Raw genomic sequence first — 26,679 nt, 5'->3', positions numbered from 1 at the left:
CTGAGTAATAGAGTGAGAGCTGCCACAGGCTGGAAGCAAAAAGAAAAAACACTTTGGAGATCACATAGAAAAAGAGGAACCTGAAGGTGGGAAACCCAGAAAGGACAGGATCACACCAACCCAAGAGGACTATGAAGGCCTGAAGTTAGCTTGTACTGGGAATAAACGAATACCTGTAGTTCTGTAAAGGTGGGACGATAGAACCAGGCAAATCCATTAAGAATACAAAATGCAGTAAAGGAGCTACGAACTCTGAAACACATGTGTTTTCCTGTGGTCACCCTAACTGTCTCCACCCCCGTCGTCCTATTAAAATCTGTACATAATATTGTGACCGCCACCACTGAGAAGCTGTGCTACTCTTCTAAGATTGCCAAGTGAACAACACCTAAAACCTCAACTCAGCGACACTGACAATGTGGCGTTAAGCAGACCGAGCTCTAAATCGGTACAGTCAGAAAATGCCCAAGACAATGGTCGATCTGTTTCACGCTCTTACCACATGCCTCCATTTCTTCGCAGGGCCATTAAAACTGGTCCGTGTTCATTCCTGAAACCAACCCTCTACTGTAGGGTCCAATGGAGGAGTCAATTATATGATTGCTTAAACATCAAAGCTTTCCCTCACTAATGTCCTTACCAGCGGACATAAATAGGCAGGTCTTTTCTCTCTGGTTGAAGCAAACGCCTATGTTGTTCAAACCAGCATACTGTACATTCCTGTGTGATTTTATGTGTTTGATCATTGGACAGATGGAAGATCTGCTTTTCCCATTGGTATCAATTGAATGTGGGCAGTGCACACTCTGCCCAAAGCAGACCTGTTTTGTTGGGCAGAAGTCATGGCTCCCTGCCCCGAGACAGCACATTTCTTGGAAATGCTCATAGGATCTTCAGTTTCCCTTTTTGAGGTGTACAAGGAAAATATTGCCCTGGGGAAATATCAAAGGTTTTCCTGACACTGGCCAAAGAAACAGGTGCACACATATTTGCTGTGATAAAAATGGGATCTATAGCAGTAGCCACGGTCCAAGCACATTAATTCCCCTGCTCCACAATTTCAGTGTCTACTCAAGATTTTTCTATGTTCCATAATCACAGTTGCCATAATAAATTTGAATGTCTTTGTCTGGAATTCAAGTTCCCTCACAAGCTGGCCTCAACTGACCTTTCCAATCGTTTTGTGCACTACACCCATTTAAGATGTGCCAAGCTAAGCCATTTACTGCTCCTTGACCTAAGCCCTACCCTTGTTTATATGTTTTATTCACTTGGTCTTACCCTATAATCCAAATGTCCCGTAAGCTGTGTTCGTTCAGCCGTTTGTGAAGACATTTCCATCTCCGTAACAGAAGTCAGCTTTGCCCATTATCCTCTCACCATCACTTATGTGTGTTTTTTACATGTGCTACCTCCAGTTTCCCTCTGTCATGGCCAGTACTTTTACCTCCATACTCGACTTCTGGGGAGTTCCGAGGCTGATTTGTCTTTAAGTGCTGCCCCCATCTGGTACCTACGACACAGTGGAAAACAGCCCCAGAATGGATTTAAGCTCATCTTTATCTCTACATGGCGATTTCATAATATCCAAGTGGCTTAACTTCTCTGGCTATTAATTCTTAAATTCTAATATTTTTTAAAGATGTCATAAGGGCATAAAATCTATTGTCGGTCTCTACAGGATTAGCTTAACTTACTTTGTAATGTAAATTAATACTAACATATCACAAGAATAAAGTAGTTGTTGAAAGAAACCAAGGCAATTTTTGACCTTGCTGGAGAGATGATTTACTTTACGGTGTACGGCAATTTTTGACCTTGCTGGAGAGATGATTTACTTTACGGTGTACCATCACACACTTGCACAATCGGGGCACCCAGAGTTGGTACTGCTCATGGGAAAGGGACAACTTAAGAAGCAGGCAAGTAATCCTTCTTTGTGTCTGGTATACATGAGAGATCCCAAAAATTCCACCAGAAAATTTCTACAAATGATAGACACTTTAAGCAAAAGTGAAGGATATAAAAATTAATTTATAAAGAGCAATAACCTTTCTGTATACCAACAATGCAGTGGTGGCGCACGCCTTTAATCCCAGCACTTGGGAGGCAGAGGCAGGCGGATCTCTGTGAGTTCAAGACCAGCCTGGTCTACAAGAGCTAGTTCCAGGACAGGCTCCAAAACCACAGAGAAACCCTGTCTCGAAAAACAAAACAAAACAAAACAAAACAAAAAACTCTGAGAAAGAAGTCATGGAAACACTCCTCTTTACAATAGCATCAAAGACAGTAAAGATTTTGGAATAAACCTAACCAAGGAGATGAAAATCTCTATAATTAAATCCTCAGATATCTGAGGAAAGACATTGAGAAAAACACTAGAAGATGTGTTGGTAAAAATTAGTTGGTAAAAATGGTCATCTTACCAGAAGCAGTTTACATATTCAGTGTAATTCTAATCAAAATGTTCATAACACTCTAAACAGAAATAGAAAAAAAAGCCTCCAAAAATTCATATGGAACCAGAAAGGACCCCAGATAGCCAAAGCCATTCTTACAAAGAAGAGGAGTGGAAGAATTGCCATTCTTGTTTTATTATATTACATTTATAATTGATATATTATATTAAAATATAAGGCTATAGTAATTTAGTATAATATGGTATTCACACAGAATCAGATGTCTAGAGTAAAGAAATAAAATAGAAGGCTAATACATAAGTGTGTATAACTTCATTTATCTGATATTTGACAAACAGGCCCCAGTATACACTGGAGAAAAGACAGAATCTTCAACAAATGGTTCTGGAAAACTGGATGACTGCATAAAGAACGAAATTAGACCCAGATCTATCACCCTGCATGAGAATTAATGACAAGTCAATCAAAGGCTCCAATCTGAAAGCTGTAAAGTTGCTAGAAGGAAACATAGATAGTACTCAGAAAGCTATAGGTGTAGAAAGGACTTTCTGAGTAGAACTCCATTTGCCCAGGAATTCACAAGTGGGATCTCATAAAACTCAAGAATTTCTATACAGCTAAGGAAACAATCAAATGAGTGAAGAAGAAGCCCCCAGAATGGGAGAGAGTTGTTGCCTTCTCATCATTTCATAGAGGATTAATATTCAGAAGGCATAAAAAATTCAAAAAGCAAAAAGTCAACAAAAACCTAAACAACCCCAAAATAACTGTGGACAGAGAGTTCTTCAAAGATCAAATTAAGATAACTCAAAATATTTCAAGAAGTCTGGCCACCCTTCACAATTAAACTCAAATGGAAACAGCTTTGAGACTTCATCTCACCCCAGTCAGAATGCTAAGATGGACAACGCAGCTGACGGTAAATAACGGTGAGACTATGGGGAAGGGGAAACCCTCATTCTCTGCTGCTAGGATTGCAAGCCGAACCAGCCCACGCTGGAAATATGAGTGGAGAACCTTCAAAAAGCTAAAAATAAATCCTCCGTATGATTTAGTTAGGCCCTCCTTGGCATATGTCCAGAGAACACAACATCCTACTCCAGAGATTCTTGCTCAACCGTGTTCAATGTTACAATAGTTAGGAAATAGAGACAACCTAAATGTCCACTGACTGACAAATAGACAATAGAAATGTAGTGCACACAGTAGAGAACACTGTCTAGTTATAAAGAAAGTGAAATCATAACATCTTCAGGAAAATTGATAGATCTAGAAAAGATTATATTGAGGGAAGGAACTCAGACCAAGACAGGAATGTCACATATTCTCTGCCATCTGTGGTTCCTAGCTCCAAATCTTCAGCTAGAAGTAGATAACCTGGAATAATCACAGAAAGCAGGAACCATCATTGCTGAGGGAGGGAGCTCTACAAGGGGAAACAGCAGGATACTAGTGAAATGAACAGGGGAATAGGAAAAAAGGAAGAAAGGCACTTTAATTAGGGAGTGGGAGGAGATCAGTACGGTAGGGAAAAATAGGAGGAGGGATAAATAACACTAAAGATGCTTGAAAAAGACATAAGGAATCATTTTATATTTTTATATTTACCTAATATATATATGTGTGTGTGTTTGTGTGTGTGTTACATGTAAGTATAGGTATATATTTAAATAAAGTTACACATCTTGGGATTATAATCTTTTTCCTAGAGTCATAGACTATCTAACAAACCCCAGTACCAGGCAGGAGAAACTCTTTTCAAGTTGTTGGTCCGGGGAGTCCAAGAGAATCCCACAGCAATATAAACTATTTGTTGCCTTCGGTTGCCTCCTAGAAGCTGAAGTCTCTAATGCTGAGGATACCATGTGCTTCAGTCATAGGACTCAGAGGATTTGAGTTTTAACTGACCTCCTCCCTGAGAACTAGCTTTCTTAGCACTGAAAGTTGATATGCAAGCTGCCAGTGAAACTGATATGGAAACAATCAGTTGTCCTACCCAACTGTGATGCCTATGAATAACAACAATGACAAGAATGACAAGATAGTCCTACAGATGCCAAGGTGACACTGATGGCATTACAGTAGCCAGCATCTCTGTAGCTGGATTTGGGGCTTGTTCAAGAGAGGGCAATCATGCTCATCTCTGTCAGTCTAGACCACCACCTGTGACTAGTGTGTTCACAGATTAGAGGACAACCTACTGCTGCCACTTTCCTAAGCCATCATAATGCCTGATGATATTCTAAATACTTATCCTTAAGCCATAGTTTAGCTCTCAGCCCTCAAAAATAAAACTAATTTTTGCTGTGGAAGGAGGCAATTACTGAAAGCAACAACTGGCCAGAATGTAGAGAATAGCTGGCTCTGACCATGATTGCCCAGCAACAAGGGAGATACCAACAACAAAATAAGGCTCAGAGCACACCTTTATAGGTGGTTGTAAAGATTGTGAGAGCCAGAGAAGCAGCAATTTAATTGTGAGATTGTATCTTCACACATGACAGGGAAGTTACATGTAAACAGACACTGCACATTCGTTTTATAGCCACTCAGATACAATTAATCACACAGAAACTATAACATTAATTGTAACACTATTTGGCCCGTGGCTCAGGCATATTCCTAGCTAGCTCTTACATCTTAAATTAACCCATTTTATCAATATGTGTATCACCATGAGACTGTGGCTTATTGATAAGGTTCTGACATCGTTCTCCTTCTGTAGCTACATGGTGTCTGCCTGACTCCACCTTTGTTCTCCCTGCATTCAGCTTAGTATTTCCACCTATCTATATTTTCCCCTGCCATAGGCCAAAGTAGTTTCTTTATTAAACAATGGTAATAAAATATATTCATAGCATACAGATGGGAATCCCAAATCAGTTACACCCAAAATATCCAACATCAGTTGGCATGCCAATACAGTTAGGGGAGTTTTAAAAGATTCCACCCCTGATGAAGAGCTATAGGCAATTAACAACTACTAAAAGACAGAAAATTAGTCTTCCTTAAGGATGAGCTCCCTGATTTGTTGTTATCTAATACCAAATGGTCAGCTCTAGGAACATGTATATGCAAGCAACACTGAGTGGATTCAACAGGTTGTGTTTATATATTTATTTATATTTATATAAATATTACGTATTTACATATTTATATGTAACAAAGATAGCTAAAGAAGAAGAGGTCCTGTGGATTTAAAAGGAAATTGCGATGGTACATAGGGTGATGAGAAAGAAGAGAAAATACGTAAATGTATTTTAATTGAATAAAAAATTTAAATAAAAATTAGATTTAGATAAAATTTAAAATTTAAATCACACTTAATTTTTTATTTTCTTGTTTGTAAAATTACCAAGCCCACTTCTCTCTCATGATCACTAATTCAGACAGGTTGGATTTTTGAAAAATAGGCACATTATTTTTGAGTGATTCACAAAAACTCCCTCCCTGGTGTAATAGGCGTCATTGAATAAGAGAAACAAACAAAAGACCCTACTCATTCATTCAACAGATATTGATTAAAGACTAGGTACTAAAGCGAATAGGACAAAGATTCTTCCAGCACTTGAGATTTCGACAAACTTGTAAAGTAAGTCAGAGAGCATGTCTTACTTTGGGCTTCTGATAAAGCACCATGACCAAAAACAACTTGGGGAAGAAAAGGTTGATCTGGCTTACACACCTGATCACAGCCCACCACTCAAAAGTCAGGCAGGAATGCAAGAAGGAACTGAAGTCAAGACCTTGGAGGAGTGCTGCTTACTGGATAGCTCCCTACGGCTTGTTCAGCCTTCTCTCTTACACTTGTCAGGACCACCTCTTGAGAGAGGCACCAGCAGCAAAAGGTTAGAGGTTACAACTAAAAAAAAATATGAAATGGCAAATTTTTATTTTACTGGTCTGTGTAAGCTGAAGTAACAGACACAAGACTAGATTCCCCATCAGAGTTCCATGATATTGTTCAAGTAGTTGACATTTTAGTGAGTTGAATCTTCCTAGTTTCTAAATTTCTGAAGGCTTTTGTCTCATATTATGATTGAAGGCAGTTTCCTAAAAATTCTTTTTGTTATTTCAGTCCACTAAGGTACAATTGTGAGGACCATATACTGTAGATGGGTTTGGCTAGACAGGTTCAGAGTCCTGTATACAGGGTGGTCTGTGCTTGAGGCACGTTTACCAGATGATGAATGGAAGGTGACTATATAGTGCTAGGGAGTGACAACATTGGCTGAATTTAAATCACTACTTAACAATTACCTTGTGTTAATTTTCTCTTTTAGTCCAAACACTATGTGGTCTGTGCTCCAACATTTCTAAAACCTTAGTTAATTGTCTGCTATTAACAAGCACATGTATTTACTGGCATGTTGTAAATATTTGCTAAAATAATATTAGGTCTTAGGCCAATAATAATGTAGGGACAAACCAGAAACAATGTACTTATCAGGAATAATTCTAAAGTTCTTTCTCAAAGATAACTTTTTTGTGTGGCTTCAGTTAGAAAGATGTATTTTGTGTTTCACATATCATTCATCATGCAATTCTATCAGTTAAATTTGAACAGATTGACGACATTTGCACTTTTATCAGCCTGTTATTATGCCTGTAACTTATAAAAGATACCACAGCTGAATTAAATCCATATGCCATTATTGTAATATGTTATATCGTATAGGCTCATGTTATTTCATACAGAATGTTTTTATAATATATAGGAAAGTTATTTAAGGACTGCACTGATAATTTTTAAAATACTGATAGCTTATTGACAAACCTAAACGTCTTATTCACAAAACGTCTGTGAATCTATTCTAAGGAAATATGTATAATATGCTGATATTTTAGCCAACAAATTATTGCACTGGTATTTACATAGAGAAAAATGTATATTTGCAGGATGAGGAATATAAGAATTTTTAAAACACATTTATGCTTTTGTTTTGGGCCATATTCATAAAAATCCTGGGCTACTTGTGCCCACAGACTGGAGGTTGGGCACATCTGTCATGAATCATGAGTCTTTTTCCTGTATTAGTATTGCTACCTGAAATCTAGCCTGTGGTAATGTCAGATGAACCCCAGAAGGACATCAGCCTCCTCTCGGAGATGACTGCCTTCTAAGTGATGCTGACAGTATTCGAGCCCATTCCACCCAGTAAAATTCCTTTAGAATCCATGTCAACTCAAGTTCCAAACCACCTCCCCCAGTTGGCAATGCGAGCAGTCCGTGCCTGTGGTTTAGCTACCAGTTGTTTGAGTAATGACTTTTATGATGCCACAGGCTGCTGAGCCAAAACTATATGGGCTGGTAAAAGAGGCAAGCCTCCACTGAAATCCACCCCCACACGAACAGCACATGAGCTTGACAGGGAAAACAAGGGCAGCATTGCTTCACCAACATCTAGGCCAACAAGGTAAATCAATGAGGGAAGCCAGAACCCTATGTATCCTTTCTACATGCACAACCTGAACATAATAAATAAAAATAAATTGATATATACCTAAGTACCTTGGGCAAAAACAATAAACACCTTATCTTTTCTGTGAAAGGTTAATATTCAAAAAGAATCACAAAAGATACAAATTGTGATGAATTAGTGGTTTCCAGATCACAAAGCAGTCCTGTATTAAAGCAGTGAGGTAGAGGTAATGGAGGAAGGCAACCTGATATCTTATCCTGATCTCTACATGTTCACACTTGGATATGGGCAACTGTAAACCAAATTCATAGAACACACAAATGTATATGCACACACATACTACTATGCATAAAATTGCTATTCAGAGGAACAATCCTTTCCAGAAAAATATGCTTGGAAATTTCCATGTTACCTACTTTCATCCATCAAATATTTTCATTAAATTGAAAATGACTGTAAAAAAAAAAGATTTAGAAAAACAAGAACAAACCAAACCCAAATCCTGTAGATGGCAAAAAATAAAAATCAAAACAGAAATTAACAAAATAGAATCTAAGCTCTGGCTATTTGAATGACAAACGAGACTGACAGACCTCAGTCCAATTAACCAAAAAAAGAGATATGCGTCAAATTAACAGAATCAATAACAACAAGGAAACATTATAATATGCAGTAAAGAAATTCAGAATATTATGAAGATACTTAAAAACCCTGTACCCCATTAAGTTGGAAAATCTAAAAGAAATGGACAAATATTATAAAAATAACCTTTCTACCAAAAGCAATTTACAGAATCAATGAAATCTCAATCCAAATATCCACAACATTCTACACAGAAATAGAAAAATAAAATCCTAGAATTTATATTGAACCAGAAAAGACTTCAGAGAGCCAAAGCAATTCTTAGAATAAAGAATCCTAGAACCCATTCTTTTTGGATGGATACCTTGCTCGGTTTGGATATAGTGGGGAGGGCCTTGGTCCTTCCTCAGAGCAATGTGCCTTGCCCTCTCTGGGGAGTGGATGGGGGTCTAGGGCAGAAGTGGAGGGAGTGGGAAGAACAGAAGGAGTATAAACTGTATTGCTGTATAAAATGAAAAAAGAGAGTTTGCTTCTTTAAAAATAAGATAAAAAAGAATACTGGAGAAATGTCCATTCCAGATTTCAAGATATATTATAAAGCTGTAGTAATAAAACATATATTGGCACAAAAACACATACCACATACTTAGAACAATGGAATAACAGAAAACCTAAACTTGAGTATATATATATATATATATATATATATATATATATATATATACACACACACACACACACACACACACACACACACACCACTCTTAAACAAAACCTCTTGGACTGGCAATGCTCTCTATAAGAGCTATAGACGGTGTAACAAAAATCCCAGCATTAGATATGAGAAACCTTCATTCACGTTGTTCTTTAGGGTAGTACAATTGACTTCTGAAACAACATAGGCTACTGATGTTGCTCTTGGTTGCCTCTCAAAGGTTGAAGGTAAATCTGTATTGCTGAAGACAAAACACATTTAAGACACAGGACATGGATGATTCTAAGTAGATCTAACCTGAAAGCTTCCTTCATGTGGTCTGGTTTCCATAGTACTAGAAAGTAATGGTCACGATGCCAAGGGAAGGGTGCATTCAGTAATCCTATCCTCCTGTGAGGTCTACAAACCATAGAAATGATGAGGGATTCCCCTCTGTATGCTATAAATATGGTTTACTACCATTGGTTAATAAAGAAACTGCCTTGGCAGAATAAAGTCAGGTAAGGATATCCAAACAGAAATATAGAAAGAGTAGGCGGAGTCAGGGAGACGTCACATAGCTGCCAAAGGAGACAGACATTGGAACCTTACCTGTTAAGCCCCTGCAGCATTTTTCAGACACTATAAAAGTCCAAAGAATAACAGGTATAGAAAATGGAGCAGAGACTCAGGTCAAAGGCTCAGAAAACATCTTCATCGGAATTAGAAAACAATTTTCCCTAATCTAAGGAAAGAGATGTTCCTGTAAGAACTTAGAAAGGGAGGGCTGGGATGTGGCTTAGCAGCAGGGTGCTTGCCTGGCAAGCACAGGATCTGGGGTGTGGTCCCCACTCTTGAGGAAATGAAGGGGCGGGAGTTGTATATGTGCATTTGTGTGCACCACCTCAGGAAAGGCAAGCATTAGTAAGTCAGAGTTTATTAAAGTATTTTTTCATGTTTTCAAAATATTTTCTAGTGGAAGTGGGCTAACCTAAGTGGGGCACCTTCATTCGATGTTAAGTGTGAATTATGAATAGAACGTGTTTTTGAGCTCTTTCCCATTTGTTTGCTCTGCCAACCTAAAAATAGCACAAAAATAAAGTAGATATCTGTACTTTTAACGTTTAAGAGAACTGAGTGACAAGGTTTCTTTTGTTAATAACATCTTCACATCTTTCTTGAGTTAATGCTGACGAAGGAACTGGGTTTTCTCTCCCACTTCCATTTTATTTCGAGTAGACAGCAACAAACCCTTCTTGTCAGGTGGCTGTGAGCACCGGCAGCCATAGCCTTGGAAAGTGGCTGCGCCTGCGCCTTGTAAGCTAAGAAACTGGGAAGGAGAGTGGCACAGTCGAGCCGGTCCTGGAATGGGAGTCAACTTGTCTTCAAACGGAGACGAGTACACTTGCTTCCAAAGTCATGAGATTCTTCACATTTGGCGTCCAAAGTCTCACACAGTGTCTCCTTCTGGCGAGCAAACTGCTGAACAATAGGCAACTCACCAGCCTCAAGGGACCAAGAAAAGCGCGAAAGGTGCTCGGGCTTAGCAAAACTGCAGTGGCTTGTGTTTTATACTCTGCCAGGGAGTTAGAAACAGAGGAAAGGTTCCCATTTGTGCTTCAGAAGCATGCAATGAGTAACACCGTGACACTCCCATTATACTGCTCCCAGAGTTGGAGAATTTCTACTTTTGTCTTCCCAACTAGCAAACGTGGCTTCCAAAATCTATCTGCTGTCTCAATCTCAACAGGTCATCTCCTCTTTAACACGCGTTATATCCTAAAAAACTCGTCCTTCCAGGGTAGTGATTAGATGCCATGATGAGCTGTGGGTTTCCTGGCATCTGTGTTCAAATAGTTCCATTATTTTGGGATGTGTTATTAAGAAAGAGCATATCCATTTTGTAGGAATCTTTAAGATGAGAACTTTCTGGCATTTGCCACAACTCTGAAAGTACGTTCAGGTCTGGATGTCTCTACCTCCCTCCTTTGTATCCCTTCCTTAAATCTGACCATTTTCTTCACTTTACTTTCCTGCTCCGCGTTTTCCCTCGCATTTCTCCGTCCCCTCCTTCTCCTCTTCTCTCCCTTCCCTTTCCTTCTCGTTTCTCTTCTTCTGTCTCCTTTTATTGCTCCCTTCCCCCTCCATCTCTTCCTATTCTCTCCCCTCTTCTGTTTTCTTATATTCCTTCAAGCAAATGGTCCTAAGAAAAAAGCAGGTGTGGCCATACTAATTTCTAACAAAACTGACTTCAAACTAAAATCAATCAGAAGAGACCGAGATGGTCACTTTATACTCATAACAGGAACAATTCATCAGGATGACGTCTCAATCCTGAATATCTACGCCTCCAATATGAAACCACCCACGTCCATAAAAGAAACATTACTAGAACTCAAGGCAGACATCAAACTACACACACTAGAAGTAGGAGACTTCAACACACCTCTCTTTCCAAGGGACAAGTCAATCAGACAGAAACCTAATAGAGAATTAAGAGAATTACTGGAGGCAATGAAGCAAATGGACTTAACAGACATTTATAGAACATTCCACCCAAATAGGAAAGAATATACCTTCTTCACTGCAGCTCATGGAACCTTCTCAAAAATTGACCACATACTCGGAAACAAAGGAAACCTCCACAGATACAAAAAAATATCAGTGTCCACCTGTGTCTTATCAGATCACCACGGATTAAAGTTAGAAGGCAACAACCACGCTACCCCCAAAAAACCGACAAACTCATGGAAACTGAACAGTCAACTACTGAACCACACCTGGGTCAAGGAAGAAATCAAGAAAGAAATTAAAGTCTTCCTTGAATTTAATGAAAATAAAGGGACAACATATTCAAACCTATGGGAAACGATAAAAGCAGTGCTAAGAGGAAAGTTCATAGCACTAAATGCCCACTAAAAGAAATGGAGAATGCATACATTGGGGACTTAACAACACACCTGAAAGCTCTAGAAAAAAAAGAAGCAGACGCGCCCAGGGGAATAGAAGACTGGAAATAATAAAACTGAGGGCTGAAATCAACAAAACAGAAACACAGAAAACAGTCCAAAGAATCGATGAAACAAAAAGCTGGTTCTTGGAGAAAATCAACAAGATCGACAAACCCCTATCCAAACTAATTAAATGACAGAGAGAGAACACGCAAATAAATAAGATCAGAAATGAAAAGGGGGACATAACCACAGACACAGAGGAAATTCAGAGAATCATTAGATCTTACTACAAAAGCCTGTATGCCACAAAACTGGAAAATACAAAAGAAATGAACATTTTTTTAAATAAGTACCATATACCAAAGCTAAACCAAGACCAGGTGAATGATCTAAATAGACCGGTTACTCAAGAAGAATTAGAAATGGTTATCAAAAATCTCCCTTCGAGAGTCCAGTTTTATCCCATGCTTTTTCAGTCACAGTCCAGCTGGCCTTGGTGAGCTCCCAATAGATCAGCTCCACTGTATCAGTGGGTGGGTGCAACCCTCGTGGTCCCGACTTCTTTGCTCATGTTCTCCCTCCTTCTGCTCCTCATTGGGACCTTGGGAGCTCAGTCCAGTGCTCCAGTGTAGGTCTCTGTCTCTATCTCCATCCATCACCAGATGAAGGTTCTATAATGATATGCAAGATATTCGTCAGTATTGCTATAGGATAGGGTCATTTCAGGTTCCCTATCCTCAGCTGCCAAAGACTGTGACTGAAAAAGCATGGGATAAAACTGGACTCTCTGAGCATGGTGAACAATGAGGGCTGATGAGAAGCCAAGGACAATGGCATGGGGTTTTGAACCTACATAATGTGCTGGCTTTGTGGGAGCCTAGCCAGTTTGGATGTTCACCTTCCTAGGAATGGACGGAGAGGGGAGGACCTAGGACTTACCACAGGGAAGGGAACCCTGACTGCTCTTTGGACTGGATAGGGAGGGGTAGAGGAGTGGGGGGAGGGGGAGAAGGGTGGGAGGAGGGGGAAAAGGGTGGGAGGAGGGGGAGGGAAATGGGAGGCTGGGAGGAGGTGGAAACTTGTTTTTTTTTTCTCCTTTTCTCAATAAAAAAAAATGGAAAAAAAAATCTCCCTTCGAAAAAAAGCTCAGGACCAGATGGTTTCAATGCAGAATTCTACCAGAACTTCCAAGAAGAACTAATACCTATACTCCTTAATTATTTCACAATATAGAAACAGAAGAGTCATTGCCAAATTCATTTTATGAAGCTACAGTTACCCTGATACCAAAACCACACAAAGACCCAACCAAGAAAGAGAATTACAGACCTATCTCACTCATGAACATCGACGCAAAAATTCTCAATAAAATACCGGCAAACCGAATCCAAGAACACATAAGAAAAATTATCCATTATGATCAAGTAGGCTTCATCCCAGAGATGCAGGGCTGGTTCAACATACACAAATCTATCAATGTAATCCACCATATAAATAAACTGAAAGAAAAAAAAACATATGATCATTTCATTAGATGCTGAAAAAGCATTTGACAAAATTCAACACCCCTTTATGATAAAGGTATTGGAGAGAATAGGGATACAAGGCTCATACCTAAATATAATAAAAGCTATTTACAGCAAGCCAACAGCTAACATTAAATTAAACGGAGAAAATCTCAAAGCCATCCCACTTAAATCAGGAACACGACAAGGCTGTCCACTCTCTCCATACCTCTTCAATATAGTGCTTGAAGTTCTAGCAATAGCAATAAGACAACATAAGGGGATCAAAGGGATTCGAATAGGAAAGGAAGAAGTTAAACTTTCGTTATTTGCAGATGATATGATAGTATACATAAGCGACCCCAAAAATTCTACCAAAGAACTCCTATAGCTGATAAACACCTTTAGTAATGTGGCAGGATACAAGATCAACTCCAAAAAATCAGTTGCCTTCCTATACACTAAGGATAAGGAAGCAGAGAGGGAAATCAGAGAAGCATCACCTTTCACGATAGCCACAAATAGCATAAAATATCTTGGGGTAACTCTGACCAAGGAAGTGAAAGATCTATTTGACAAGAACTATGAGTCTTTGAAGAAAGAAATTGAAGAGGACACCAGAAAATGGAAGGACCTCCCTTGCTTTTGGATTGGGAGGATCAACATAGTAAAAATGGCAATTCTACCAAAAGCAATCTATAGATTCAATGCAATCCCCATCAAAATCCCATCAAAATTCTTCACAGATCTGCAGAAGACAATAATCAACTTTATATGGAAAAACAAAAAACCCAGGATAGCCAAAACAATCTTATACAATAAAGGATTATCTGGAGGCATTACCATCCCTGACTTCAAACTCTATTACAGAGCTACAGTATTGAAAACAGCTTGGTATTGGCATAAAAACAGAGAAGTCGACCAATGGAATCGAATAGAAGACCCTGACTTTAACCCACAAACCTATGAACACCTGACTTTCGATAAAGGAGCTAAAAGTATACAATGGAAAAAAGAGAGCATCTTCAACAAATTGTGATGGCAAAACTGGATGTCAATCTGTAGAAGAATGAAAATAGATCCATATCTATCACCATGCATAAAACTCAAGTCCAAATGGATTAAAGACCTCAATATCAGTCCAAACACACTGAACCTGATAGAAGAGAAAGTGGGAAGTACTCTACAGCACATGGGCACAGGAGACCACTTCCTATGTATAACCCCAGCAGCACAGACACTAAGGGCATCATTGAATAAATGGGACCTCCTGAGGCTGAGAAGCTTCTGTAAAGCAAAGGACACTGTCTCTAAGACAAAAAGGCAACCCACTTACTGGGAGAAGATTTTCACCAACCCCGACACTGACAACAGTCTGATCTCCAAAATATATAAAGAAATCAAGAAACTAGACCGTAAAAGGCTAATCAACCCAGTTATAAAATGGGGCATTGAGCTGAACAGAGAATTCTCAACAGAAGATGTTCAAATGGCCAAAAGACACTTAAGGTCATGCTCAACTTCCTTAGCGATCAGGGAAATGTAAATCAAGACAACTTTAAGATACCATCTTACACCTGTCAGAATGGCTAAAATAAAAAACACCAATGATAGCCTTTGCTGGAATGGTTGTGGAGGAAGGGGTACACTCACCCATTGCTGGTGGGAATGCAAACTTGTGCAACCACTCTGGAAAGCAGTGTTTCGGTTTCTCAGGAAATTCGGGATCAACCTACCCCTGGACCCAGCAATACCACTCTTGGGAATATACCCAAGAGAGGCCCTATCATACAACAAAAGTATATGTTCAACTATGTTCATGGCAGCATTGTTTGTAATAGCCAGAACCTGGAAACAACCTAGATGCCCTTCAACGGAAGAATGGATGAAGAAAGTATGGAATATATACATATTAGAGTATTACTCATCAGTAAAAAACAAGGACTTCTTGAATTTTGCATACAAATGGATGGAAATAGAAAACACTATCCTGAGTGAGGTAAGCCAGACCCAAAAAGAGGAACATGGGATGTACTCACTCATATTTGGTTTCTAGCCACAAATAAAGGACATTGGGCTTATAATTCATATTCCTAGAGAAGCTAAATAAGAAGGTGAATCCAAAGACAAACACATAGGCATCCTCCTGAATATTAACCTTCATCAGGCGATGAAAGGAGACAGAGACAGAGACCCACATGGGAGCACCGGACAGAAAGCTCAAGGTCCAAATCAGGAGCAGAAGGAGAGGGAGCACAAGCAAGGAACTCAGGACCACGAGGGGTGCACCCACACCCTGAGACAATGGGGATCTTCTATAGGGAACTCACCAAGGCCAGCTGGCCTAGGTCTGAAAAAGCCTGGGATAAATCCGGACTAGCTGAACATAGCGGACAATGAGGACTACTGAGAACTCAAGAACTATCGCAGTGGGTTTTTGATCCTACTGCACGTACTGGCTTTGGGGGAGCCTAGGCAGTTTGGATGCTCACCTTACTAGACCTGGATAGAGGTCGGCGGTCCTTGGGCTTCCCACAGGTCAGGGAACCCTGATTGCTCTTTGAGCAGATGAGGGAGGGGGACATGATAGGGGGAGGGGGAGGGAAATGGGAAGCAGTTGCGGGGAGGAGGCAGAAATCCTTAATAAATAAATAATAAAAAAAAGAATGCAAATATAATGGGAGGTTCAGAGCTGACTGCAGAACACGGATCACGTGAGTGCACAATCACGAATTTCCAGAATGCAACAGAAGCACCCTAAAGAGAAATAAAAGGCGACTTTTGACATCTGTGCCATTTAGATTGGGCTTTTCCTTGTGCAGGGGCAGAAGAAATGCTAATAAAGAAATAAATACCTCAGTAAAAAAAAAATTCATTATATACCCATTTGCAAGGTATTCTGTGAGTACGGATGAACAAATCATAATCCCATAGTGTCAGTCATGACAGCCATTGTCATAATTATGTACAATAATAATGACATAAGAGCTGGACGGCTAATATAAAGACTACAGAAGCACAGGGGGCTGTGAAACATGCTCCCGAGTCCTGGGATTTCATTAGAACTCTAATTCTATTTGTCTGATTTCCATGAGGATCCATTAACCACAAACTTCCTGGGAATTCTCTCCAAGATTAATTGGTCCCCAGGGCTAGATTAGAAATCAATAGACGTAATGTCTCCCAAATTCTCTTACAGGTTTTTAACAACCAAATCTCCCCTTTCTCTTTCTCACACCGCCTCACACATTCCCACGCATTTGATCTCAGCCCAGAGGCCACTGTCCTTGCTGTCTTCATTCTGTGCCTCACAGCGGGAAGACAGAAAACTTTTCAGAGCGGGCACCGAGCTGTCAGCCTGCTTCTGCCATCCCTCTGACCTGCTAATCCCCACCACCGCACACTTACCACCGAATGCCAGGGCGGGAGAGAAAACACACATGGGAGGCTTCTCCAATTAAAAGCCAAACTCCTTAGCACACACACCATTTCCTGAGAACACAAAGGACACTGTGGGGCCACTGCCCAGAAAGGCTTTACAGCCAGGTTCCAGCAGGGGGAAGCTACGGCTGAGGACAGTGACTCACATACAGCAGGCACGAGGTCCTCTTCAGGCTCGCCCCATGCACCAAGGTCTGTGGACTCTGCACCTCCACCTGCAATGCAGTGTGTGCACACTGTGTGCATCTCCGTCCATCTTCTAGTTAAAAAAGCTGAAGCACAGAAAAACTGCAGTGTCAAAAGTAGAAAGTCATTTCAAGTAGCAGAGGTTTATCTTCAGAGTCCATGTTGATAACCCCTAGGCAGGACAACTGGCCACTTCAGTGTGATGCTGTGTATTTACTGAGTGTGTGTAGCATGCTAGCAAATTGAAGAGCAAAATCTACCTATTTATTAGTACTTCTTCAGTAACCAGCCCTTGCTAGCTCTGACTGAGGAATACTCTTTTACGGTGGCTCTTTAGCGAAGGTAATGCCACAGCATGCCTATCGGCACAGTGCCCTTATATATGAAGGTAGTCACCAACATTTTCCATTTTATTGCCAGTTGGAAAACTTGTTTGTTCTAGGTATCCTTATGACTTTTTGAAAGATGATTTCACAGCTCCTAATTTTGTTTTCTCTACTCAAAATTTGATTCACTACAGTGACCTCCCTTAGCACTGACAGAGTGTAAAGTGGCCCCTCACTTAGTTAGTTAGCTAGTTAATTAGCTAGGTAGTTAGTTAGTTTGTTTTTGGGGTCAGGGTTTCTCTGTGCAACAACTCTGGCTATCCTGGAACTAGCTCTGTAGACCAGGCTGGTCTCAAACTCACAGAGATCCACCTGCCTCTGCCTTCTAAGTGTTGGGATTAAAAGCCTGTGCCACCACCCCACCACCATCAACCCCTGCCCCCAGCAACATCAATACCTTAAATATTTTCTTTTTGAAGGGAAAATTTTGTAGGGCTTGCAGGACATTTTTTAAAGAAGGCATAAGTACACAGATGCACACATTCAAGAAGAGACCCGCAAGAAACGGTTGCATGCCAAGTATGATGTTGTCATCCACCCCCCCCCACCCAATTAGCACAAAATTGGTTAGTATATTTTTAAGAAAGTATAGCTTGATAAAGGCCAGTTTTTCAAGCATTTCAACTTTGTACAGTGATGGAGTTTGGGACGTGGGGGAGTTCATTCTCCGTTAACAGAGACACGTGATAAATCTGTTCCTAGCCTGGTGGACTGGGCGTTAAACCCTGCTGCAGACACTCCAGATTTGGTAATGACCCCACCACAGATTTGGCTGTAAAATCTGTGAGGTAGCTGTCTTCCGGAAGTCAGATTTTCTTGTATTATAACCACAAGTAAAGATTGTATATTGCAAAAGCTGCCAACACAGAAAACGCCCTGGGCCACTCTCTGTCTTCCTGTGTGATTCTCAAGTATGGCTGTGAGAGCATCCCTAGTCAGACACAGTTCCAGCCCATCTTCAGAGACACCATCCAGAAAACTTTCTGGAGAGTCAGAAGCAGAAGAGGTGGTTTCATTCACCTTCTAAGGCAAATGAATACATGTGTACAGAAGTAGCAAGACAAACTAAATGAAAGAGACAAAATGCCAACTCCCTTGACAGTGCGTGTCTGGTGGGCTGGTCATGGAGCCTTCTCATATAAGCTACAGTGATGGCTATGACTCAGATTTCTAGTTTCAGGGTTTTTCAAAAGTATTTAAATACTTCAGTGAAGTAAAATGCAGGTTAAATCTTCTGAAATCACGATGGTTACAGTCTTTTCTAAATACCTGGATGAGCACAATGTGACATCAATTTTTAGCTGTTTTTTTTAATGTCACTCCAAAACATTTCATTTAATGTCAATATAAGAAAATACCTACTGTCTGATCCTATCCTTACTTCATTGATTTGCACAAATATTTGAGTTATATGACTACAGTAATGAAGACAACTGGCAAAACCTAGAACATTCAAGATTATAATTCAAAGTGGGTATTTTGGTAAAGTGCAGAATACAAAACACCAGCCCTCCAAAATCTATAGGATTTATATTCTACAAAGGCAATGAGAAGTGCTTATTAACATTTCATTTAATGTCAATATAAGAAAATACCTACTGTCTGATCCTATCCTTACTTCATTGATTTGCACAATTTCCTGATGATTGACCAGTAGCCAGGCAGGAAGTATAGGCAGGGAAACCAGACTAAAGGAATTCTGGGAAGAGAAAAGGCAGAGAGTCAGTCACCAGCCAAACTCAGAGGAAGTAAGATGAGAATGCCTCACTGATAAAAGGTACCAAGCCACGCGGCTAAACATAGACAAGAATTATGTGTTAATTTAAGTTGTAAGAGCTAGTTAATAATATTCCTGAACTAATAGGCCAAACAGTTTCTAATTTTTTTTAAAAAAGAAACCAATTTCCCTAAAATTAGAATTATCTACTTATAAGATTATGACTCACTGGGCGGTGGTGGTGCACGCCTTTAATCCCAGCACTTGGGAGGCAGAGGCAGGCGAATCTCTGTGAGTTCAAGACCAGCCTGGTCTACAAGAGCTAGTTCCAGGACAGGCTCCAAAACCACAGAGAAACCCTGTCTCGAAAAACCAAAAAAAAAAAAAAAAAAAAAAAAAAAGATTATGACTAGGGAATTAAACTGTCCAAAATAAAACCTAAAATTAGAAGATGATGAATTATTTCAAATAACTCCAACATCAAACAACATATTTTAGAGCACAAATAGCTAAAGACAGAGAGGAGAATATATAGTCAATCTGGTTTAATAGGGTAATTGTTCAGTCAGTTAACATGCCTGCTGCCCTTAATTGCTATGTTTGCATCTTTGGGCCATGCTGTGTTCATGATTATTAAGTTTAGTAATACTCTTATTACATTACATGTAAATGTTATATAAGATACAAGAAACAGAATAAAAGAGAAGCCTGGATCATAATGGCTGGTAAATTTGATATGATCCACGATTTCTTCCTTAATGGCTTTGTTGTTTCTCCTGAAACCCTCTTTCCTTCCTCCCTAGCTCTTTCTTTATCAGACCCTGGGCATAAGCTCTCCTCGTGCCATGGAACATTTAACAGCATTTTGCCTCCATATGTGCAAATATGATGCTTGGCCCACAAGGAGACTTATAAAAAGGAAAGCCACACCCATGAACTACGTGGTATGGAGAGTTAGAGCATTGCAGACCAGAGTCAAATCATGTTGGGATAGTTTTAGACCCTTTGAAAGATAATCATTGTCCATCCGTGTCTGGTCTATAAAGTCATGATAAGTCAAAACCCCTTAAAATTCATTCATAGCAGAACACTGCCTTCCACCCATCCAAGGCTTCAAATGCCCTTAGCATCTGCAGAGCTTCCTCTGTTTTGCTGTAACCTACCTATTTATTGTCTCCAGTGTATTTGGTAAACACCAGGATGCATTACTTTCTTTGTTGTGTCGCTATTAAAATTTCATGTCGCTTCAATAGTCGAACTTGTTTTTCGGGTCTATAGGAATCTGGTCTCGATCACCCATTTGTTTCAAAAATAAACTCTTTTACTCTTTTGAGGCAAGACCTGTGTTCTATGTTGATGACATCCCTTACTTCATTTTAAAAGTGAGGTTGTATTTGATGTTTGCTTAAAACTCATATTACTCATTTTTAACATGATAAGACCATCATGCTGCATATGACGCCTTATCATGTACATGTGAACTCTTATATCATCGTACATATTTATGAGCTTACCACATACATTGTTGACTTTAGCTGTGGCTTATGATTACTGTAACAATTTTAACTAATGTTTCTTATCTCATCTTCTGAATGGTTTCCTGGACAAAATAAATGGGTACTATATATCAATTTGAGCCATTTTTATAATATTGAAAATGGTGATATTAACCTTGAGCAAAGATGGTCTAAACTCAGCCTAAGAAAATTATCAGTATTATCCTTCCACTCTGAGTAAGAGACAAACACCTCTAAAATAAGGAATTTTGTCCCCAGTCAGAAAAAAAGAAGCCAAGGCTTTGTTACCATTGTAAAAATGTGAAGAAATGAAGTTTTTTCAATTTGGTGCTGGAGTTTAAAACCCAGGCCTTGTGCACACCAGACAAACACTCTAATACCGAGCTACATCCCCTGCCCCCGTGAAATGCCTATTCCAAATGTTTTTGGAGGGTTGCACTATTACTAATATCGTCTAACTTTCTACAAAACTAGTTTATTCAAATTCTTTGTACGTTATAGGCTGAGGACAAACGTCCATCCTATGAATGACAGGAATATCTGTAGAGAGATGCTGCCTTTGTGAAAAAATGTGGAGTCAAATCTCCAAATGACACCTGGACTTCTCAGAGATGTCACCTTCTGAAATCATCTGCCTCCCCCAACCCAGTTGATAGTAATGGCCACATCCCATGGAACTCCAGGCCTGATCACTGTCTGCTTTCCCCAGTGAGGAAACTTGATCCAATGAGATAACCTTGAGAAGGTGCTGGAATATTCCCTTTCCCTGTCTCACTACCTTGCCATGGCCGTGTGAGCCTGCTGCAGCTCGACAACAGGAAGGTGTCGAGATGCACAAGGAGCAGTCATGTCAGGCAGCACTGCCCTGGAGCAGATCAAACTAGCAGTTAGCTTCAGCCCTATGTATACACTTACCTGGAACCAGCAAACCCTGTCCACACCACCAGAGCACATTAGTCAGCCTACCTACGACCTGGAAAGAAGATTCGTGTGCTTATTGTTTTAGCCACTAATGATTTGAGGCCAAAATACACTTTCTAGCTAAAACACTCCCCAAAATGGTCGAGTTGGGAGAGCTAGCCTAATGAATGTTAGGCATAGGTTTCTCTTTTCCAATCTCTATTTTTGATTCTTGGAGAAATACTCCATTGATTTCTTTCTCTCTTAATCACAGTCCTCTGTATGACAACTTCTTCTTCTTCTTCTTCTTCTTCTTCTTCTTCTTCTTCTTCTTCTTCTTCTTCTGCTTCTGCTTCTGCTTCTGCTTCTTCTTCATTTTTTCTTCTTCTTTCTCTCCTTCCTCTTCCACCATCACTTCCTCTTCCCCACTTCTTCCTACTTCCTTTCTTTCCTTACCCTCGTGTGTGTGTGTGTGTGTGTGTGTGTGTATGTATGTGTGTTTTTACACACACATTTTCTCTTTTAGGTGTCATTATATAATCCAAATGGGTCTTGAACTCACTTTGTATCCCAAATTGGCCTCAAATGGATGATCCTCCTGCTTCAGCCTCTGAGTGCTAGGATTATAGGTGTGCCTTTTTACCTGGTTTATCTTTGCTTTCTTGATAGATGTTGCAGCACATTATAATCAAACTCAAATGATTACTAAAAGATTGTTTATATTTCCTTGATAAGAGAAGCTTAATTTTTAATGCTTAACGTAAGTGCATTTTAGTTCTGGGATAGGTCTTAGAGGTGGGAGAGAATATTAAGGGTTTTTCTTCTTGTAATTTGGTTGGGTTTTTTGTTTGTTTGTCTGTTTAGAGTGACCAGAATCTTTTAATATACCAGGATAGTATGAAAAAACAAAATGAATGGATAATAGTTAGAACAGGTTGAATGTTTCTTTCATTGAATGAAAGTACTTTTTGAGGGCATGTATGATACAGTTTCTCCAGGTCTTACCAGTTCAAGACCATGTTCATTCTAATGTCTCACCCTATTTAAAAAAAAAACCCTCATTTCTCTTCATATGTTTGCCTATTTATATTAGAGACTCCCTTGCATGCACCACAACTATGCTGTTACAACATCACTGCAGAGAATCTGACTCTCTTTTCCTTGTCTGATGCACCCAATGGGGCCCACTGCAGATGAAGCTGCTTGAAACTGCTTCAACTTTGAAACTGTAAATTCTAATGTCTATACTAGTACTGATAACTAACTCCATTGTCTCTGGTTTTACCTACCTCCATGTGCCACACCTGAGCAGAAGAGGGGGGAGTATTCTTCCCTTATTATGAGTCTCACATCTAGATGCATCCATACTGCCAAAGAAAAACTTGAATCAGTCACATCATCCCCAAAGCTAAACAGTTACAACAGACACCTTATTGTTCTCTTCTTCTTCTCATCCCCTTTTTAATTTTCCTTTGGCAATCAACCTCCTCCCATAATAATCAGGCCAAACAAATAGAACTCCAAGACAATTGTTTGCCCTAATCTTAGTGGTAGGTTCAATTTAAGATCAAAGTGAGATAGGAATCCCCCTCCCCCTCCATTGCCTTACGAGGGCTTTACCATGAAGCATCTGTAGACCTCATGTAGATGCTATGCTTTCATCTGTGTTCTCTCACCAAATGATCCGATCATCAGAGGTGTGGATAGGTCTGAGCCCTTTCCAATATCTCATTAATCCCTTTAGTTATCATTCCTCTGGGCTTCAGCTATGAAGGAAAAACTCAAATGACCTCCCACATACCCACTCTCCCGCGAACCAACCATGCCTACCTAGTGTCTGGCGTAAGAAGTATGTGATAGCTATTTGATGAATGAAGGAATGTGGAAACACCTCCCCCACTGACTCACAACTTCAGACTCAAGGATTATTAAAGCAGCAAAAGTGGAAAAGGAAAAAGGCTCAAAATAGGGAGTGGTGACTGGTTCAGGCTGCATGGTGCCCAGAAAATTTGCCAAGACAGGAAAGAATATAATTGATATTAAAGCAGGACCAAATTCCATTTCTTTTTTTGTTTTCTATTCTACACCTCAAACTCTGTATTACCCACTATATAAGCAGTAAATGTGTGTGTATGAGAGAGAGAGAGAGAGAGAGAGAGAGAGAGAGAGAGAGAGAGATCAAGCAAGTATTAAAATCACAGCCATATTTGCTCTGTTCTATCTCTGGATTTTAGCCTATTCAATCTTGTGTAATCTGTATTCCCAACATAATCTATTCCACCAAAGAAAGTATGAGCACATTCCTTTTATTAGCTGATGGTGATACACATAACATTAGTAAATGCACCATAAAGTAAAATGACTTATTACAGCTCTGCATGATAGTAAAATACTTAACATTTTGTTAAAATATTAGCTGAGGTTATTTAGGAGCCATTTTATTCCTAGGTTGCTTTATCAGAACAATTGATAGGTCCATGGACATTCTAGGCTCAAGTTGTTGCCACCTGAGTAGTGTCAAGTATGATATCCTTCTCATGGAGTGGGCCTGAAACCAAATTAGTGAGTTGCTGGTTAGTCCCACAACTTTTGTGGCCATGTAGCACTCATGTATGATACAGACAAGTCACTATTGTAGACTGAAGGGTTTGTATTGGGTTGTTTTTCAGATTTCTCCTCTGGTAACATGCAGAGTACTTTCGGTACCATAAACATTAATCAGCAAGGGTGAAGGCTCTACTTAGGCATCAACTTGACTGGTGTTTAGTACATATATGGTTTTCGCTTCAGCAATAGAGCCTCACAATCACTTTGTGGAGAGCAATCATAGCCTTGGCAGTAGCCTGAGTTGTGTTGGGGTTTCCATGGGGCCCCTTGGACCAACAACTCCATTAGACATAGCCCATTCTTAGCACTGGACATTTCACTTCTGTGTCAACAGAGATCGAGTTGGAGCTTTGTCTCCTCTGTTATTTAGTGATTCCATTAGAATTTATTCAAGTCTTTGAAGAAAGAAATTGAAGAAGATATCAGAAGATGGAAAGATCTCCCATGCTCATGGATAGGTAAGCCTAATATAGTAAAATGGCGATCTTACCGAAAGCAATCAACAGATTCAACATAATCCCCATCAAAATTTCTGGCTTGAGCAGTCTATTGGGCCACTGGCTGTAGGACCAGGCTTTATCTCTAGAGCATGAACTGGCTTTTTGGAGCCCATTCCCTATGGAGGGATACCTTGTTCAGCCTTGATGCATGGTGAAAAGTCTTAACCCTGCCTCAACTTGATAGGCCAGGCTTTGTTGACAGAGGAGGCCTTACGTTTTCTGAGAAGTGTATGGAAGGTTTTTGGGGGTAGAGGTAGAGGGGAGATCAGGAAGAGGGGAAGGGGGGAGAGCTGTGGCTGGTATGTAAATAAAATAAAAAATAAAATTTTTTTTGAAAATTTCAATGTGATTCTTTACAGACCGTGAAGGGACAATTTTCCACTTCATATGGAAAAACAAAAACCCAGGATAGCTAAAAGAGTCCCGAATAACAAAAGAACCACTGGAGGTATCATCGTCTACAATTCCAAATTGTGTTACAGAGATACAGTAATAAAAACAGAATGGTATTGTTTAAAAAAATAGTCAGACACATTAATTCATTGTGTCTTTTCCTCTTAACTATGCTGCTTTCTTACATTTTGCATGGATTTTTGGTCAAATTAAATGTTTTCACTTAAAAAAAATATTAGCTGAGGTCTTACTAGAGGAAAAAATTCAACTGGGTTTGGGACTTGGTAGCAAAGTCTTCCAATATTTGAGCCAGTGGGGAACATCTTTCTGCTTCCTCCAAGGCAGCCCAGCTCAGCCAAAGCCAGATTTACAAAAGAAAGCCCTGTGGCTTCTATCCAAGAACACTTGAAACTCAAATCATGTTGAATATTTTTATAAAGTCATAGAGCATAGCCCAAAGATTTTTAAATTGAAACCTTAGCTCAAGACTACCTATTCCTGGTTTGGATTTGCAGAGTTTTATGTTTCTGGATTGAAAGCAATGAAATATTTGTTTTCACTGTGCAACTTAAGAACATGTCATTCTTTGTGAAACAATTTTTAAATTGTCTTTTAGAGGTGAGCATAGTGATACAAGCCTTCAGGAGACTGAGGCAGGAGAACTACAAGTCTGAAGGCAACCTGGGTCATATAGCATGTCCCTGTCTCAAAAGCAAGTGGATGGATGGATGGATGGATGGATGAATACATGAATAATCTTTTTATCTCCACAGTTACTGGAAGACCAAAGGTCCTGACTGTAAGCATATGATTCTGCAAGGTCACTTCAAAAGAGTTTAAGAAACTAGTTTCTGAGATCTTCTACATAGCATGGTGTCTATATGCAAACACAAGAAAGAAAGAAAGAAAGAAAGAAAGAAAGAAAGAAAGAAAGAAAGAAGAGTTAGTTTGTGACAGCTTGCTTCTTTCTAAAAGTATTGTGTCTCCTCCTAGGCTCTTTGTACAGTGTCTAATGCCCACATATAATAACAAATAACACTCATAATTTCAGATATTTTAGCAACTCTTCATTACATCAAGGTATTCATATCTTCATGTTGGTTTCTATCTTAGCTATGTTACAGAGGGAGAAAGCTTTCTCTATCTCCCACTCCCAACTCGTCCCATCTTTTACTCCCCAACATCTGAAAAAATAAAATGAAAAAAATGGGTACTAAAAGATGGAAAGAGGGGTTTGAAGAGAGGACTCGGTGCTTAAGAGCATCCTCTGCTCTTCCAGAGGACTTGGGTTCCATTCCCAGCACCAACATCAGGAAGCTCACAATGACCTGTGACACCAGTTCCCAAGGTTCTGACACCCACCCTTTTCTGGCCTCTGTGGGTGCTGCATAAGAAGCACACAAACACATGTGAGTGAACATACACATAGATAAAATAGCAAATAAATACACCTT

This window comes from Microtus oregoni, unplaced genomic scaffold (assembly GCF_018167655.1).
Source record: "Microtus oregoni isolate MIOR12 unplaced genomic scaffold, Mior012 000021F_ref0000039, whole genome shotgun sequence".
In the NCBI taxonomy this organism is placed as follows: domain Eukaryota; kingdom Metazoa; phylum Chordata; class Mammalia; order Rodentia; family Cricetidae; genus Microtus; species Microtus oregoni.
This window is presented reverse-complemented; position numbering follows the sequence as displayed.